Source organism: Silurus meridionalis, chromosome 25 (assembly GCF_014805685.1).
Source record: "Silurus meridionalis isolate SWU-2019-XX chromosome 25, ASM1480568v1, whole genome shotgun sequence".
Taxonomy (NCBI): Eukaryota; Metazoa; Chordata; class Actinopteri; order Siluriformes; family Siluridae; genus Silurus; species Silurus meridionalis.
The window spans coordinates 1,230,001-1,242,649 of record NC_060908.1 but is presented as its reverse complement, the minus strand read 5'-3'; positions in this window follow the sequence as shown (position 1 = coordinate 1,242,649).

Below are 12,649 nucleotides of genomic sequence, written 5' to 3'. Positions count from 1 at the left end.
TCTCCGACATCTCCATTGTTCACGCCACGTTATAAAAAAATTTCGATTCTATAGTTGACCTCAAAAAGCAGAAATTGTAGCCGTAGTGGAAAAGAAACATTAACTGAATCTGGGTATCTATTCAGACGGGATCAGTTTTCCAGACACGTGTTTGATTAGCAGTGATGTGATGATGGATTACAGTCGTTTAGAATACATTTTATTTAAATAAAAACACGGCAGCCGGCTTGGCCGTCGCATTTTAGGGGGCGTGGTCATGCGAGCAGGTCACGTGACCGTAACGTCACATTAGGAGCTTGACTACAATTTTTCGACACTTTCTTTTTTATATTTTTTTATCACGCAGCGGGTAAAAACGCTCGTTACGTTCCATACCTCCGGATGTAAAACTCATCCCGTCTGAATAGGGCTGATTTTGTTTGCTATTCAAGTCGAAGAGAAATTAAGGAAGGTTCAGTTCGAGGTGAGTCGGATTGTTGTGTCTGGATTTTTGTTTTGTTTTTTTCACTTTTTTTGCCAAAATTTTCCTTCAAGCACATCCTTTTTTTAATCACACGATCACGCTTGGAGAGTTCACTACACCGCTCGATGAAAAGCCTCGCGCTCGAGCGAAAACGCTGCACACAATCCGCTATTGTTTGGGGATCAAGCCATCATATGCCTCATGCTTTGGCCGCACGTTTTTTTGTTGTTGTTCGTTTGTTTTCTAAACGAAGGGTCCAACACGTCGTCTCACACTCACTATCAGCCTCCTGCTCAACCTTCATCTGTTCACTTCGTTCACTGGACCCTCAGCAACTGCATTTTGTAAAAAAAATTAAATGACAATAAATTTATTCCAGTCGTAAAAATGTCTGGTTTGTTTTCTGTGTGAGATCAGTTTCGGTTTCGCACGCACAGGTGTGTATGCTACAAACTTCTCACCTACGTCTCTACCTGACTTCACTAACATACTAACACCTTTGTAGATTCTTCACAAAATCTAGTGGAACATCTTCCCAGAAGAGTGGAGCTCATTATTACAGCACATGGAGACTAAACGTGGAATGGGATCTTCAGGTGTCCACAAACTTTTGGTGAATTTGTGTAAGAACATTATATCATTTAGACACACACACACACACACACACACACACACAGTCTGTTTTTTTTGTCACAATAGTTGTAAAAAAAAAAAGATAACTCCACACCACCACATGAAGCCTTCTGGATGTTCTCAGAGGAACGTGTGATGGTGCTAGTCTCACACTGGTGTATGTACGGGATCGTGCGAGACGACATGGGCGACAGCCAGTCACACTTTCCTTCAGCACTTTTTAACGCTCCAGTACTTCAGAAAGAGAGAAAGAGAAAGATTTGGTTGATGGTCTTTCTGTATAGAGATGAATCCTGAGAACCAGGAGAAACATCAGAATCCTGATGAATGCAACAGGAACCGTTTCGACGCTGATCCTGGTGCTGTCGCTATCATGGTAATCTGCACAAATTATTGGCACCCCCTTTCCACCCATCCGCTTATCCTGAACAGACACTCTGTAGTGTCTTTCTGTCTTTATTACGTGGACGACGTGTGAACGTGAATCCACCTGGATCACAGCTTTAACCGAGTGTGATTGGTGAGAAGGTCTTGAATTTCATATAGCATGTAGCGCAGGTTTATATAATCAGGCACATTTTGAATCAGGGAGGTAGTGGCTTAGTGGTTTCTGGATCAGGAGGTCGCAAGTTCAAATCCCAAAACTTCTAAGATGCAACTGCGGGGCCCTTGAGCAAGACTCTTAACCGTCAACTGCTCAGGTCTGAGGGGGTCTGGAGAAGTGTGTCTACCAAAAGGTGGTATTAAAAGGTTTAGAGACTAGTTTCAGTAACACACCAACAGATGGCAGCACAAAGCTGCACGCACAGTCACAGGGAGCACCACCTTCATAAGTCAGTGTGCAGAAAGACATCGTCCTGTGTACATCTGGAGCTGTGCAACTGGTGCTGTTCAGACCACGTGTGCACCCTGTAACCGAGCTCCTCACACGTGAAACAACACGATCTTACTTTCACACCTACCCTACTCGCCAGATTTGGACTTCGACCTCTTCCTGAAGATGAAGATGAAGATCCGGCTCACCGTTTTGACACCGTTGCGGAGATCACAGAAGATGCTTCACAGGCTTCGTAAATAAGACATTCAGGACACGTTCCAGAAGAATGATGGGAGCACTGTACAAGGGGACTATCTTGAAGGTGATCGCGTGGCAAGGTAGATAAATAAAGTTCAGTCTTGTAAACAGAGCGAATCTCCAGACGTTTTCATACCAACCAGTGTTAAATGAACGGAAGCCTCCAGTTTCAGAGAAATAGAAATACCATGTACATTACGGCAGAGTAAAATTGTGATGTCAAGAAGCTGAGGACAGAAAGCAGAGTCAGCCATGACACAGGGTTAAGGGCCTTGCACAAGGGCCCAACAGTGGTGGTGATACAGGGGCTTGAAACTCCTTCCGCTCTGCAACCACTGAGCCACCGACGCTGGTGTAAGTCACGTGACGTCAATTTGGGGGAAGAAGACGAAGAAACGACTGTTTATAGCTGCTGGAAGGAGGAGGAGGAGCGACGCGCATGAGGAACGCGTGAAAACCCTGAGCATCGAGCTCTTCACCTGAGCTCTTCACCTGTACCAGAGAAGATCCTCACTCTGAGAAAGGTTAGATCAGTGAGAGAGAGAGAGAGAGAGAGAGAGAGAGAGAGAGAGAGAGAGAGAGAGAAAGTACACAGACTCGGAGCTGTGCCTTTAAAACGCAAACACACTCCCTACAGGACTGTAGCATGATGTCATACACTCTCCATGTGAGGAGCTGCAAATCACTTCCTGGAGAGAGAGAGAGAGAGAGAGAGAGAGAGAAAGTTGAAGTGAAGGAGAAACTTTCACGCAGGGCTTTGTGACGCTGAGGTGCACATACAGCTTGAACCCATTTGCAGTTGAAGTGCACTGAGATCGAGAGAAATATACAGGGATGGGGAGCGCGCGAGCGTGCGGGACAGCGCGCGTGCACGCCGAGTGAAGCGCGCGTGCCTCCGTTTCTCTTTACTTTTTTTTCTCCCCTTCTTTCTTTCTTTCGTTCTTTCTTTCTTTCTCTCTCTCTCTTTCTTTCTTGTTTTTTTTTCTTCTCTTTTCTTTTCTTTTTTTTTTTCGGAGCAAACTTGTCTTTCTGGAGTCGCACTGACGCAATCAGCATTTCAGCGCGCGCCGTTTCTGGCTTCTCCTGCGTGACGCATGATGGGTGCCATGTTTAATTTCCTACTTCACTGATTTATGTGAGTATTAATAACAAAACAAAACATTTATTTCTTATTATTGTTCTTAGAAAAAAAAATCTCTAAAAAAACCCATGCTTTTTATTCTTTTTTTTTTTTTTTTTTTTACCGGTTTCGGGTTCAAAAGAATAAAAAAAAATAAGTTGCGAGCTGGAATAGATGATCTTAAATAAATAAACTAAATAAATAAATAAATAACTAGAATAAATAACTAGAATAATTCCCTCCTGCTGTGCTGGAATGTGGATGGAAAAATATCCCTGTTAACCCAAAGCACGAGATCTCCTTGTTTTTAGAACCTGATCATCTGCTGCTCCATAAAACCAAACCTGACCTAATCATAGAAGATTGAACTTCTGAAAAAAAAGTAAACTACAGGGTTCCTCTGGATTGTGAATGGTTCCACTTGTGAGAACTGAGCTTTTTGTGGTCAGAAAGAACCCTTGAGGTCGCATCTGAGAAGGTTTAATAAAAACATAATTCTCCACGAGTCCAAGGACAAACAGTGGATAATCTTTAGTCTGATAGTCTGGTGACACTTTGACCCACAGCCATGACATGAAGCTCATACAGGTTCTGGTGCTTTTAGAAAAACAGACCTGGTGATAAAAAATGGAGCTTCTCGATTCCTCTGGGGTTCGATTCTGCTTAGAGAAAGTGTAAACCCAGGAACCCTTAAAGAGCACATCTGGGAAGCGTTCACAATTATTTATTTATAAATAAATAAATAATTCTCGCTGAGCATCCAGGAGGCCAGAGGTAACGTCACGGCGTAACGTGATCGGACCAGGTTAAAAATCTGATCTGGATTATAATAATCTCTTAAATTTTATTTATAAATCCCAGAATCTGATGATGAACAGCAAGCTGGAAAAGTCAAGTGTGTGATGAGACGGTTTTATTCCCTGAAACTATCGAAAAGGTCACGTGTGTATAGAGATGATGTGTAAAAATATTAATATAATATATAATAATAATAATAATAATAATAATAATATAGTATTTACAATTATTGATATAAGTATATGTGTATATATTTATACATAATAATTATAATCATAATAAAATTATTATATTTTAAAACTTAATATGATATTTATTTTTTTATTATATGATCTATCTATCTATCTATCTATCTATCTATCTATCTATCTATCTATCTATCTATCTCACAAAAGTAAGTGCACCCCTCACATTTCAGCAACTATTGTAGTGTATCTTTTTAAGGGACAAAACTGTAGAAATGAAACTTGGATATATTTCAGCGTATCAATGTGCAGTTTGTAAATCAGAACAAAACTGTGTCTGAAGTGTGAACATTGTGTGTGAGCACCATCGTTCTACAGCACTGCTTTAATCCTCCTGGGTGTAGAATTCACCAGAGCTGCACAGGTTGTTGCTGGGATCCTCTTCCACTCCTCCATAATGACATCACAGAGCTGCTGGATGTTACACTCATGGTGCTTCTCCATCTTCTGCTTGAGGATCCCCACAGGTGCTCAAAAGGGTTCAGCTTCAGCTTCCTCAGCAAGGCAGCGGTCATCTTGGTCATCTTGGCGGTGTGTTTGGGGTCGTTATTATGTCGGAAAACTGCTGCTCGGCCCAGTTCCTGAAGGAGAGCACCATGGTCTGCTTTAGAATGCCACAGTACATGTTGGAATCCATGTTTCCCTCAATGAACCGCAGCTCCACAGTACCAGCAGCACTTATGCAGCCCCAGACAAGACAATTTTCTTGGTTCTTCTCACCAGGGCATCACCACACATGCTGGACATCATCTAAACCAAACAAGTTTATCTCAATCTCATCAGACCACAAGACATGGTTCCAGTGATTCATGCTCTTGTACAGGTTTGAGGTCTTTCTTGTGAGCAGCTTCAGAAGAGGCTCCTTCTGGCACGACGGCCTGCAAACCGACTTGTGGTGGTGTGTAACACGGTCTGATCACTGACACGCGGACCTCTGCAAACTCTAAAGCAATGCTGAAGCACTCATGCATCTCTTTTTAAAGCAGCGTCTGAGGACTTGACTTCTCAGATGGACCCTGTTCTGAGAGGAACTCATCTCAGAAAAGGTCTGTATGAACCTGAACACTGTACTGTACCTCAGGTTCAGGGTGATACTGATCTTCTTACAGCCTCGGCTCTTTGTTGGGATCAACAATTCTAATTCTCAAATCCTCAGAGACTCTTTACCATGAGGTGCATGTTGAACATCCAGTGGTCAGTTTGAGAGAATTGAACTCAAAGCACCAGATTTTAACTGCTTTAATACAAGATACACACATTTGTATGGTTCTGTCAAAAACATGAACATGATGAATAGAACATGCAGCTGTGCACGTTTACACCACGTACAGCTGTTATCACTGAGGGTGGACTCACTTTAGTTATTTATTTAGACATTAATGGCTGAATGTTGAGTTATTTTCAGAGGACAGTAAATCAGCTGCACACTGATACTCTAAAATATATCCACCTTTCATTTCTATAGTTTTATCTCTTGAGAAGATACTAACACTAAATAAATACTAATAAGACACTAAAATGGTTGCTGAAATGTGAGGGGTGCACTTACTTTTGTGGGATACTTTATACCTGTATTAAGCACTGAAATTGTGAATGATGATGATGATGATGATTAGAATGATGATGAGGATGATGATGAGGATGATGACGAGGATGACAATAATGATTAGAAGGAGGATGACGATGATGATTAGAATGATGATGAGGATGATGATGAGGATGATGAGGATGATTAGAATGAGGATGATGATAAAGATGATTAGAATGATGATGAGGATGACGATGATGATGATGAAAATGAGGATGATGATGACGATGATGATGATTAGAATGAGGATGAGGATGACGATGATGATGATTAGAATGAGGATGATGATGATGATTATGCAATATTCTATATGTGTGAATTTTCGTGTTCCCGTGATGCGTGTTTCTGTTTGCTGAATAATATTGAGGAAGGAAGCTACAATCATAGGAGAGAGTGCATGACTTATGACCAAGTGAGTGTGTGTGTGTGTGTGTGTGTGTGTGTGTGTTTGCTGACAATCCTGTCTGGTTTTGAAGACATGTGACTGAGCATAATGTTGCCTTTCCTATGCTACCAGCATGTGCTGTTTATGGCATTTCCTTTCTTCTTTTTTAACCTCTCTCTTTCTTCCTTAGACATCTCTCTCTCTCTCTCTCTCTCTCTCTCTCTCTCTCTCTCTCTATGTCTCTTCTATCTCTCATTCTTTATCTATCCATCTGTCTGTCTGACTGTCTAATGTCTCCCCTTACATTGACAACAATCCAAGTCAAATTTGTCGATTTGAATGCAGCAGGAACACATCTACTTTTTTTCTCTTTGTGTGTGTGTGTGTGTGTGTGTGTGTGTGTGTGTGTGTGTGTGTGTGTGTGTTTCTTAAAAGAACAAATTATCCAGAATTTACATTTGGTGTCAGGGTGTCTGAAGTGTTGAGCTGCGAAGCACGACTCGCAGACACAGTGTGTGTGTGTGTGTGTGTGTGTGTGTGTGTGTGTGTGTGAGTGTGTGATCAGCTCTCAGTGTTCCACACAAACACAACTCTTTTTTTGTGGGGGCTTTTTTTCCTCTTTACAGTTTTTCTCAGTTGTTTTGGAGCGTTTCTTGAATCATCTTTAATATTTGCAAACCAGTGAGTGAATTTCTCACAGCAATTAATACAAACAGCACAAAACAATGGATTTCCTGTAAAATGTTAAGTCGTGTTGCACGGTTTCAGTGTTTCCTGAGGTAAACTATGGTCTGGATTACTGTGATAGGAGACGCACAAAGCTGAATTTCCTCTGTACGGCATCTGTGAATTTCAACAGCACAAATGTACACATCTGTATATTAATTGCAGGAGACCAGACAGGATTTACACTTTCACTGTACTGGTGTTCATTCGTTTCCTGGTTCTTCATCCATTTTCTGAAATTGTAATTCCGTGTTTTGCTATCTGTCTGTTGTTAATTAAGGGTTCACACTAGTTGATTATTGGTTGATCTGACGCTTTTATTAGTGACAATTCATTCACAGTTCATCAATTCAAGACACATTTATATATTTATATAGAAATTTAAGCCTAAAAGATTATAAAAACTGCTTCAACCATTGCAGATGCAGTTTTTCTCAGTTGTTTTGAAACGTTTCTCAAGTCAGAAATTAAATTTTCAAAACTACTTGTTCAACCTCCACATCATCAAAAGCAACTTTTTGTCGCTTTGAACAAATTGTGAGCGATTTGCTACGTTCATTTGATAGATTGTGTACGAGTGTCTGCTGTTTCCTACATTATCAGTATGTTCACGGTGATCAAAATATATTATACTGGTTACACCTGAATAGTTTTAACCTCCAAAACATCTCAACATCAGTTCATTGCATGAGCCATTAAATACAAAATGGTTTAAACCAGTTGTCAGAATCTGTCAAGTTTAAATTTCTTTCAACTTTTTAAACAATTCTTATTTTATATGTTTGAATGTCATGAAGGCGAGTGAACAGCATCAGATCAACCAGTTATAACCTACTGCTCTAATTATAAACTACTGCTCTAAAATAGGTGAGAGGTGAATCTCATGAACCTTCAATTGGTGACAAAACAGGATTACAATTTCAGAAAATGGATGAAGAACCAGGAAACGAACGAACACCAGAACAGTGAAAGTGTAAATCCTGTCTGGTCTCCTGCAATTAATATACAGATGTCTACATTTGTGCTGTTGATATTCATAGATGCTGTACAGAAGAAATTCAGCCTTGTGCGTCTACTATCACAGTAATACAAACCATAGTTTACCTCAGAAAACACTGAAACCGTGCAACACGACTTAAACTTTCACAGGAAATCCAATGTTTTGTGCTGTTTGTTAAAATTGCTTAGAGAAATGCAAATACTAAGGACGAGAATCGCTTCAATGCAACTGAGAAAAGCTGTAAGATTGTTCAAACTGAGAACCAGTTTAATATATTTTGATCACCGTGAACATAAACAATTGATAAAATACAGTAGGAAATAGCAAACATCACACAATCAGATAAATAAACATACCGAAGAATTCGCAATTTGTTCAAAACGACGAGAAATCGCTTTTATGACACGAGCAAGTGACTAAATGTGGATGTGGAGGGTGAAGATGTAGTTTTGAGAATTTTATTTGTTATCTGAGAAAATGCGCCAAAGCAACTGTGAAAAACTGCAATCACAAAAATGTGTTCTCAGGGTCGCACCGGATCGCCTATATTGAGTTCATATGTTTGTGTGGAACGATTTAATGCAGAACACCAAATCGGAATTTTATTAAGGAACGCAATTTTTCATTCTTTATTTTATAAAATTCCACACACAAAAACTTATACAGTTGATTTTGTAAAAAATATAAAAAATGTATACAAATAAAGAATAGTGAGGTAATGTGTATTACGTTAAATCATTTTTTTTTATTTACATTTTTCATTAATTTTCTAATATAATTATATTTTATTTTAAGATTGCTATAATAAAGAATCAGAATGAGAACAGAATCCGAGTTAAACACCTCTGGAGTCTAAAACCGAACACATGCGGACAATAAAGTGTGTGACGATAACGGTATTTTGTGTGTGTGTGTGTGTGTGTGTGTGTGTGTGTGTGTGTGTGTGTGTGTGTGTGTGTGTTGTATCGCAATAAACCGTGGAGTTGATTATGAGCAGAAACCCCAAGTGCAGTATGAAGTAAATCATGATCTGAGCAGCATTTTATACACACCAGACTCCTCAGAGTCGCTCTGAGTAAACATCTGCATGAACTCCTGTGTGTGCGTGTGTGTGTGTGTGTGTGTGTGTGTGTGTGTGTGTGTGTTTGCTTTTGCTTTGCAGTTATTTCCTTATTTATTTTATATTTCTTGGCTTGCGAGAGAATGGCATATTCAGTCAGGAGGTTTTCTTGCTTAAGCTCAGAGAGAATCAGCTCTGACATCTGCTGAGGTTCTGTCTAGAAAAAATCACATCAGCCATCGAGCGTACGTTCCTCCAGCCCCTGTGGTGGTGGAGCTCCTGGCGCAGGTTTTAGCGCTCGGAATATCGTGTAGGTGATTATCAGGCCAGTCTTTATCACGCTTCTGAGAACTGAAAGGGAATCTTGGCATCTGCTCAGCTATCGTGTGTTCTCACACAACATACAAGGCCATGTTTCTCTTTCTCAAAGCGCTCCGTCTTTGGCTTGGCAGACGTCCAGGACTGAGATGACGTGGCCCAGCTGGATGTTTGCATCGTGTCCCTGGTTGCCCTTCGTAGTCCTCACACCATGCAGCATTCCGCACAGGAGCGCCGCAGGGAACGTGCCGAACGCAGAGGCGTTTATGTTTAAATTACATGCTGTACCTGATGGATAATCCTCATTAAACCCCCACACAGGCTCCTAGTTTCATCTCCTGTAAGGACAAACCTTCTCAAACCGATCGGTCACAAACCTAATGTTCAAAAGCCAAGCATTCTCAACCCTCACCTTCTACACCCTCACCTTCTCAACCCTCACCTTCTCAACCTTCACCTTCTCAAACCAATCGTTCACAACCCTCATGTATAAAAACACCAAGCATTCTCAACCGTCACCTTTTCAATCGTCACCTTCTTACACCTCACCTTCTCAGACTACACGTTCTTGAACCTCACCTTCTTAGACCACACATTCTCAAAGCTCATGTACAAAAACCACACGTCCCCAAATGTTACCTTCTCCAAAATTTTCTCAAACCACACAGTCCCAAACCTCATGTTCATACATCACATATCCTCAAACCTTACCATCTCAAACCACACTGTTTTCAACCTCACCTCTATGTCTTTTATTTGTCTTTTTCGCTGACTTTGAAACACTAAAACTGGAGACTCCTTTCATTATATAATTTAATATAATAGAAATAAAATAAATCTCCTGAAATGGATTTAAATAATAATGTTTTGAAACTTTCTGCTCCTGGGGTTATGTGGTGAATCAGAACACACTCTGGGTTAAATATCTGAAGTGTGACTGTTATGACATGTTTATAATGTGTTATAACAACCACAGCGAGGTCGCTGTAAACAGCGTTACCTCACAGGGTCCTCGCTACACCACACGTCCTCACATTTCTGCTCGGAGAGCCGAGCTCACACTGCGTTCTCCACGGAGCTCTGGAGGTACGAGAGACATGATGAGACAAAGACGTGACAATGGCAGACGTTCAGGATATCAGACTCACACACACACACACACACGCACACACACACATTGCAGCACATTGTGTTATTATAGGAAACAAAACCACATCCCATTGAACACATTCGCTGTTCTACAAAGACGCCCCGAATCGTTTCCTGTAATTAAAGTGAGTGTCAAATCACTTCACCAAATTCTGGATTCTGATTGGTCAGAAAGTGCTAATTGGTTTTCTATGACGTATGGTTCTTTCAAATGCCGAATGTATTTATTGTCACATGAGGTTTTTACTCAAGACGTGTGGTTTTAATATTTCCAGACTCACATGATGAAATGTTCTGCGTTTCCGTAGTATGTTTTGCCCCCTCTGGGCGGGTGCTGGGGGTTCTGTTCATTTGGGTTCTGCCTGTAACTTTCCCCACATGTTGTCTAAGAGCCTGAAAAACGACTTGGCCCGTATTAATAGCAACAACATACCTCTCACTATGTGCACTATGTCATGCGATACCGGCGCGTAATCCTCGAATGCGACTCGCTATACCGTGCGGGCGATTTCACCTCACCCGAGGTTTTTTTATCTCACAACCTAATGTTATATTTAACTCTGACTCCATCTTCAATCACAATCCAAATCTGTGTGCTTATGACACTTCTGCACCTGTTTACTGCTCAACTTCACCAATAGAGCACGTGAGCTAACGGTATTTACAGGTGACGTCCTCTTCAGGTGTTGAGTTTCATTGAGATGTTCCCGGAACCATATTCTGCTCAGAGCCCTGGGCTACCTTTACTGCCACGCTGGTTGGGGTTTCATATTCATTTTGAACATAAAAATTTACTCCTGAATGAAATCTAAAGACCGGAGGAAACATTTCAAGTATTCGCATTTCGCACTGGTAGATCATAACCAGGTTGTAAGAACTGCTTCAAAATGTTAGAAGAAGAAAAAGCAATTAATTGAAAACTGCGTTTAAACTCAAACAGGCTGTTCTTCAGCTGAAGTTTAAGACACAGCCTTTTAAAAATCTCCACAACAGAACTAAAAGTGTCATAAAAAGGTCTCAGTATTGAGTAACCCTAACGTTCTTGTTCATAACTTCAAACACTCGTTTCGGCATGCTTGAGCTTGACGCTTTTCAGGAGGCTGGTGAGAACGTTCGTGAAGATGGCCTCACAAAGGAATCCACAGTCTGGGCCTGACGTCCGTTTTTGTCCGTTTTCCCTTGTCATCCATCCCTAAAGATTCTCAAGGGGATTTCGATTAGAGGAACACACAGGATGGTCCACAAGTGCAACGTTATTGTCCTGGAAGAATGCCTCCTTCAGGCGGGCGTTGTGAACTGCAGCGTTGTCCTGTTGAAAGACCCGGTCATTACCACAAAGACGAGGTTCCTCAGTCAAGAGGATGCCTGCCAAATTGTCCACATGTCTGTTTGACGCCCTGCACAACCTGAAGCTCCTTTTTCCCATTGAAGGAAAAAGCACCCCAGATCATGATAGAGCCTCCTCCACTGTGCCATATAGAAAACATCTCCAGTGGGATCTCCTTGTCTCAAAATCGTTGGAAGCCATCAGGACCATCCAGATTAAGTTTTTTGTGTCCCATGTTTGGTGCTCCCTTGCAAATTCCAAACAGTAGAGTTTGTGTTGTGGGAAGAGACGTGGCTTTCAAAGACGTTTTTTGTTCTTTATTGGGCTGCAGTCAGCATCAGAAAGGCCTTCATTTGGGTCGAGGTCTGGTCTGTAGCTTCACTGACAGACCGTCAGATCTTCCGGCTCAGAGAAGGGGAGATTTTTTGGGGTCTACCACTTGATTATTTTGTCCCATAACTCTCAGGATCTTTTAAGAAATTTGAAATGACCGTCTTACTGCGTCCAACCTCGGCAGGAGATCATGACAGTGAAGGACAATGACATTAAAGCCATAATTTTTGCACAGAGTGTAACTCTGTGGTCTTAAACTTTTGATCAGCTGATGAACAGCCGGTTTGAGTTTAAACACAGTTCTCAGTAAATCGCCTACTCATTATTTTCTGTCTCTTGCTTTTGTTTCTTCTTTTGGCATTTTGAAGAAGTTCTTACAACCTGGTTACGATCCACCAGCGCGAAATACGAATACATGGAATGTTTCGC